Genomic DNA, 7,670 nt, shown 5'->3' with positions numbered 1-7,670 from the left:
TTGATCCTTTCTTCTGAGGTTTTGGTATTTTGGCGTTTTGAGTTGTTTGTGGATTTTGGTTTGGGGTGTCTATGGCTGACTTGCTTTAAGCGGTCCTCTTGGCGCTTCCTTCTACTTAAAATGGGAAATATATATATTATATAATATAGGGACCAAGTCTTACGTAAACTACATATGTATCCCTCCGCGGAAAATCAGGCCCTTCCGTAGTTTGGTTTACAAAAAACACCCCCTAATTTTATTCTACCCAAAAGCCTACCCAGACCAAGCGCGATAACATCTTCCTACGTATCCCTCTTTGGGACATCAGGCCGAACGTAGTTTCTTTTACATATAAATAAGAGGGGATAACATTTGATTTGTAGAAGGGATACCTAGAACTATCCAAAAGATGACCTCTCCTTGAGATTGAAGCGGGTTGTTGTCCTTACAACCATGCATTTGGTCGAAGGCCTTACTTCTTAGTAACAGGGAGAGAGCACTACCCAAATCTCCCCAGTGTGGACTAGATATTCCAACTCGAACTTGAAAGCTTTCCGTTTTTTGATGTCATGTCCAAGTGCCCCAGAATGAAAAAGCTGATTTTTCTTTGATTTAAGCTGCCAGTAAAAGATTTCCAAGCTATCTCAATTGGGAATATTTTCCTAATGCTCGCATACGAGTCCTTGAAGATGGTGTAGTCGTAGTGCCAGATATGAGTGTCTAGCATGATTACTTCACTCGGGATAATTAGGTCATGGGCCAACAAAGATTTCGGTCCACACAAGTTGCGGATCGTCTTGTCGTCGGTCAACCTTATGATCCTCCTTTTGATGGTCATGCATTCATCAGCAGTGTGGCCTGGTTGATTCCTATGGAATGAGCACTTTTTGTGCGCATAGATTAGAGCGCATGGTGGTAACTTTTCATAACTGGAGCATGTCGTCCCCACAACTTTCATTTTCTCATAGATTTCCTAGCATCGCATATGCTTTGGCGTGACTCTGTAGGGGCACGCATGGGCTTTGAGAGCGATTGCCCACCAGGTTGGTGATGGTGGATGTATGAACCCTTGAGGTATCTCATAATTATCAGCTTCAGTAGTAGAGGAAGCGGTGGTGGCCTCTTTGGATGACCAGCTTGATTCTTTTTCATAAGGCTTAGACTCCTCTTTGGGATCCTCAATTTCTTGTTTAGGCATTTCAGATTTGCCTAAAAACTGTACGTAGCTTTGTACCACTCCCTTGACCTTGTCTAAAAGGTTCTCATGATAGCGTTCCAACTCAGTAACATCTTTTGGCAGACTCCCAGCCAAGTCCAAGATTCGATCGGCCTCTTTGATTTTTGCCTTGACCAAGTTGATCTTCCTTTCTAACCTACAGATCTTTCTTTGAAGCGACTCCTCATTTTCTTTCCCGCTAACTGATTTGACAACGGGCGTGGTGTCACTTTGGTTCCCTTGAACGTCCATAATTGCAAGTCATCCTTTAGAGAGGTGCAAATGGTTAGTCTTTTTAGTATAAGGCACTTTTCGTCTACTTGGTATTTCCTTATGTGTTTTTCTTTGGGGATAGTGATCGGAATAAAGGATAAATCAGTCAGTTGAAGGGAATACATGAAGCATATAAGCATGTAATCACACAACACATAATCAATAATTGCAATAACTTATGCTACGCGTGTTCTTAAGACCTTTTTAAACCGAGGCCCTTCTAATCGCTGTGAAACATAATTGTGCCATTTGTATCTAGCCATTGCTCCACAAATCACAGTTTTTATTAATAATATTTTCGCCGAAGGGATTACAAAATATGATAAAGCATAAAAGTAAAATCAACAAAAAATAGCCTCCAATGGCAGATGATGAAGATCTCTTGGTCCTAGCCTTCTTGGCCCTTCGAAGGGCGGTCTTAATCCTGAGATGAGTCGATGTCAACAATGCATCCATCAAGAACCCTTTCTCTGTGAATGTCATGGGTACGGTCTCTTCCATCTTTCTCTTCATCCGATCACCAAAATCCTCTAAGCACTCATGTGTGAACCACAACTCATGTGTCAAGCTAGCTATGATGGCTTGATCACACTCAATCTTATCCAAGTATTTGGCATCCCTATCATCAGCTTGCCTTTGGGTCAAACGAGCCTTGAAAAAGGTTGGGTCCAAGGGCGAGGATGCCTTATAAATGTGCCCTCAACCAATTCTTGTAGTCTTCGTCACATTCCGAGTGAAACCTATCATGACCCAAAGTCTCGGGACCCCAAGTTATGCGACCATTTCGCTCTTTGATGATATCCTCAATGTTTTGAATCTTATCCTCCTCGTAGTCCATCATATACTGTCCTATGTTCCTTACTTAGGGTATTATTTGGGTTCTACCAAATTGTCTCAAGACCCTGGTAGGTTCATAAGGGCGGATCTCTCATATTCCTATAAGTGGTAGGAATGGGCCCTTTCTACCTGTAACTACAGCTCGCTCAGAGATGAAATCGGGGAACATTCGTTGTATGTTGTCTTCCTTAAGTCTTGAGAAGATGAAGGCCCATACCTATTTGCTATGATACCCAAAATTTAAACAGTGGGATTTTATTCTATTCTTTTTATTTTGATCGCTTAGATATTGGGAACCCTCGGAATTTTCAAATATTTGATGACCACCACTGTAACAATAGATTCCACCCTTTGAAGAACCTATGGTGGTTTTGACATAGGCTTAAAGTTGGGTACATATAAGCCAGGATGATGGGGACCAAGTCAAAGTATTTGGTTTCCTCATTTGTGGTTAGGCCATGAAAGATAGCATGGGTGACAGAAATGACTCGGGTGTCTATCTTTGGGAAATACCATGAGTCCCAATAGGCATATGGTAAAGGATAAAGGTTGGGTAGCTTCACAGTCAGCAAAGTTTCAGAATTCTGTTGAATACTCCATGAATGCCCTTTTGGTTCCAAATCGGTTGTACAAATCCCTAGAGGTTACGGTCGTATTGAAGATCCAATTAGGATAGGATAAGGATAGTAGTTTCAGGATTTGGTTGGGGCAGGCTTATGTGGGATTAAGATGTTATGGTCAGGTTTTTTCCTCCTTCTCAAACAGGTTCCAACATTGTCTATGCAATCTCGGAGTTCCTCCAAAGTCGGGATTATCTCTATGTCTCTGAACCTAAACACCACTCTATCACAGTCCACATACCTAGCAACTACTTCGATTAAATCCCTACAACCCTTTATAGTCAACAACGAGGGTAGGTGTCCCAAACAATTTGTGACTGCCTTTTGTTGTTCCTCATTTAACCAACCCCACCAAATTTCCAACATAGTAGGTGCCTCGAGGACCATGTCAAACTTTAGATTGGTCAGCATCTATAAAATATAACACGCTTAATTCCCCCCCCCCCCCCCCCCCAAAGGCAATGGTTCAGCACATAGGCACAAAATATGTTTCCAATTAGCACATAGTGGGATGCAGCATCTTCGGGTCATAGACAGTCTTATCATGAGGTTGTCTCTTAATGGAATTAGATACATCTCAAATATCCAAGCCCATCTAGGTATACATGCACTAGTCCATTGGGATTTGGCTTTATTCTTGTCACGACCCGACCGGATGGCCATGACGGGCACCCGGTGCTAACCCACCGGGGCACCTCTTACTGTACATTCACATTCACATCTAGGTGGACCACATGGCCTATGCATAATTTCTATACTTCAATATTTCTAAACTCATTGGGCAACAACACATTCATATCATCATCAACAACTATGCCCCATATCCATATACATAAGCCGACGAGGCTATCAAAATAATGTATAAAATATGAGCCGACAAGGCTGCAAGACATCTAATTATACACAACTTTCTGCGAGCCTCTAAGAAGAGTATGTAACATCATATAGGTGGGACAGGACCCCGCCATGCCCATATGTATGTACACAAAAGAATAATACCCTAAAGCTGTAGCTCCGAATGAAATGGAGCTCCTTTATGCAGTCCCTGAAAAGGAATCTATGGATCAAGCCTGTCTCCCTATCCACCTACGGGCATGACATAGCGTCCACAAACAAAACAACGTCAATATGAATAATGTACTGAGTATGTAAATCATAATCAACATCATAGTAGGAGCATAAGAGACAGCATAAGAAATAGCATAGGATGGGAGAATCAGGAGGTAATAGAGCCATTTGTACCTCTAGTGGCCATCATCGTATTTACTTACTCCTTTATCTATTGGTGATCTTCGTCTTACATACCCGACCATAATAAGGTTCGGTGTTATACATACCTTGCCCTACCAAGGCTCAGTGTTGTCCGTAGCCAACTGCAGAGGTGCGCGCGCGATAAGTGTCATACCCGGCCATATAACCTCAGTGTTACATAATAGTCATACATACTTAGACACATAATCATAAAAGTCCATAAGTATCATCAAGATCATTACCATCATCGTTTTTGTTACATCTATCCTTACAGGATCAACTACCATATAAAGGAGGTAATAGTATCGTGAACGTATCGAGAATCATGAGCTTTGGTAATCTTAGAGATAGAGTCATTTAGAAGACATTATGGAGATCATGAAAGGATATATATCAAAGGAACCATGCCTTAATGAAAGAAGGGTTAGCCTTACATACCTCTTTGTATTCTTAACTACTTAACGTTCACCATCGAAGCTTGAACAATCTACATTTAGAAGGATTCATACCATAGTTAAGCCTTAATGATACTCTTAAATTCAAACTAGAATAATTCATGATCTAATGAAAATTAGGCAGCGTTTCCCCTATTTCGTCAACTTCCACCATATTACAAAACAACTCCCAACAACCATAATATCATAATCAAGTAATCACATTCCATTAGACCTTCAAAATTCATCCTTATGTTCAACTTATTCTAACAACTTCACACCCATTCTCAGCACATTTTCATACAATACTTCCTCATCACCATTTCTACCTTCCATAACAAGACTATATCCATATTATACTAGGAATCATGACATAAGTTAGCTTACTACTCAAAAACATCATAAAAGTTACATTTAGCCCTCATTTTCTACTTTCTTCTTCTACCCAAGTTGTTCAACAACCAAACGTTCATTATAACATGAAATAAGCATGAAAAATAACCTTTTATATCATAGGAATGAGCTTTTTTAGCATCTACCAACTCATGATAAAACCCTAGCTTCAATACCCAAAAATCACTTGTAGTCTACTAACCCTAGGAAGCCTTCTAACACATGAACACTTTGATTCTTGCCGTTTGATCTTTTTTTTCTCATGGGTTGGAGTGGAATATTCTTGGAGAAGGGTTTGGAGCTCTCAAGACTTGTGGAAAATGAAAAATGAAATAAGAGAACAAGAGCCATCTATTTATACAAAAATAAAAAAATCAGTCCGATGGACTTATACGGTCCGTATAAGTGGATTGTATAACACCTCCAAGAAAAAGACCCTTTCTGTAAATGTCAAGTTATACGGACCCCCTTATAGGGACCGTATAAAGTTATACAAACCGTATAAGTGGTCGTAGAACTCCCAGTTATGCGAAACTTCCTCTCGTTGATTCATTTGACTTCCAATCCTCGTGGAACCTTCTCGGCACTTACATAATACTTCATTAACCATACAATAGGCTCTATATAAGCCCCTCAAGATATCACCAAATAAATATTAGCTCAATTATAGCGAAAACCTTTCCGGACACGACTTACATTTCACTTCCTTTAACGAACTAAGGCTCATATATTCGTACAACTTCAAAATCTTATGGTATGCACCTTAAGTTATCTAATATCTTCCTTAATCTCGTAAGAATTTCATAATCGCCTTAAGCTCACATTAGCCTATTCAGAAGGCAACAAAATCAGAAATTTCTGAGGTGTAACAGTTCTATCCTTAGCACTACTAGTGTTACACCTCGGAAAATTTTCCGTTGGTACGCAAGTAAACGAACTAGTGATGTGTGCAAGGAGTGCGAGTGTATAATGTTTCATGAGCAATGTGCGTATATGGACGAGAATGATTAGAATGAAAAGTCGAGAAATGTGAAAAGTTGAAAGTTGGCAAAACTGCCCAGTGGTCGTAAAGTGCAAAATACGGACCGTAAAATGGAATACGGTCCGTAAACTGGCAGTCGTAAATTGGTATGCAAGGTTTCAACTTTCTGCCAAGTTGAGAAATGGTAAAATACGACCAGGAGGACGGACCGTAAAGTGATTTACGGCTCGTAAACCATGGTCGTAAATCACTATGCATGCAGCCAAAGTTTCTGGTTCTGCTTAAGGTTAAAGACGACCACGAGGGACGGTCCGTAAACTGGAATACGGACCGTAAACCTCCATGGACGACCACTGTTCACCTCAGCACAGATTTTCAATTCATTAAATATGAGGACCAAGACTTGATTTATTTCATTTCTACATTACACTTCTCTCTAGAATCATCTCTCTACATTTATTTCATAAGTTTTCAAGGATTATAAGTCTCCAACAACATAAATAAGTGAATCAAGTGTAAGCAAGCCATTAAATACCATTCAAGTCAAGAAGTGCTAATGGAGAAAAACTAGGGTTTTGCTCAAAGTGAAGTATATCAACCAAAGCTTGTTCCTACATCATCTAAGGTAAGATTCATGATATTTATATGTTGGTTAACATATTGGGGAGTTGAAATACTTGGATGGTAGAAGTATATGCTAAAATGGTCAATGGAGGGTAAAATGAAGAATGTGGATAATATGAATGACTAATGGCTATTGTTATAATATTAAATGAAGGTAGAAACTTGAGCATCGAAGGAGTACGCACAAGTGTAGAATAGTTCGACAAAGAGGTATGTGAGGCTAATCCTTCTTTCCTAAGGCATGGTTCTTGGCCAGATTCCTAATCCCTCTATATGAGTATGTTGTCTTCACATGGTTGACATTCCGAGCTCATAAGCTCACGCCCCTTGATATGTGTTATGATTATACTATGTTCCTCGTATGACGAGTAAGTCTATAACGTAGATGTAACGATAATGATGAGGATAGTAATGATGATGAGAGTAAAATGAGATTAGAGATGCTTATGAGCTATTATATATGTATATGTGTGCCTATGAAGGGCTATGATAAGACCCCGAGCTTATAATGCCTGGTAAGAATATATGTATATGACTATGTATAAAGTATGTATACGATTACGAAACGCGCGCACACCTCTGCAGATGCCTTGGTAGGGCCAGGTATGTATGATCTTGAGCCTTGGTTGGCCAAGTATGTATGAAACACCTATCCTACGAGGTCGGGTATGATATGTAAATACTATGTAGATGATATGACTATGTATACAATATCAATATGAATGTAATAAGACTATGTGCATATGACACGTATTAGAAATGAGAAGTCCCTGTGGAAAAGCAAGTATGTACCATGATGACGATAATAATGTCTCCCTTCCTATGATATTTCATATGTTGCTTATTATGCCTCTATATCGATGTTGATCACGCTTTACATACTCAGTACATTCTTCGTACTGACGTCCTTTTGTTTGTGGACGCTGCGTCATGCCCGCAGGTGCACCGGGAGACAGACTTGATCCATAGCTGCTTATCCAGAGATTGCATAGCAGAGCTCCATTTCTTCGGAGCTAGAGCATTTGGGTACTCATTCTTTTGTGTAAATAATTATGGGC

This window comes from Lycium barbarum, chromosome 4, assembly GCF_019175385.1.
Source record: "Lycium barbarum isolate Lr01 chromosome 4, ASM1917538v2, whole genome shotgun sequence".
NCBI classification, from domain to species: domain Eukaryota; kingdom Viridiplantae; phylum Streptophyta; class Magnoliopsida; order Solanales; family Solanaceae; genus Lycium; species Lycium barbarum.
This window is presented reverse-complemented; position numbering follows the sequence as displayed.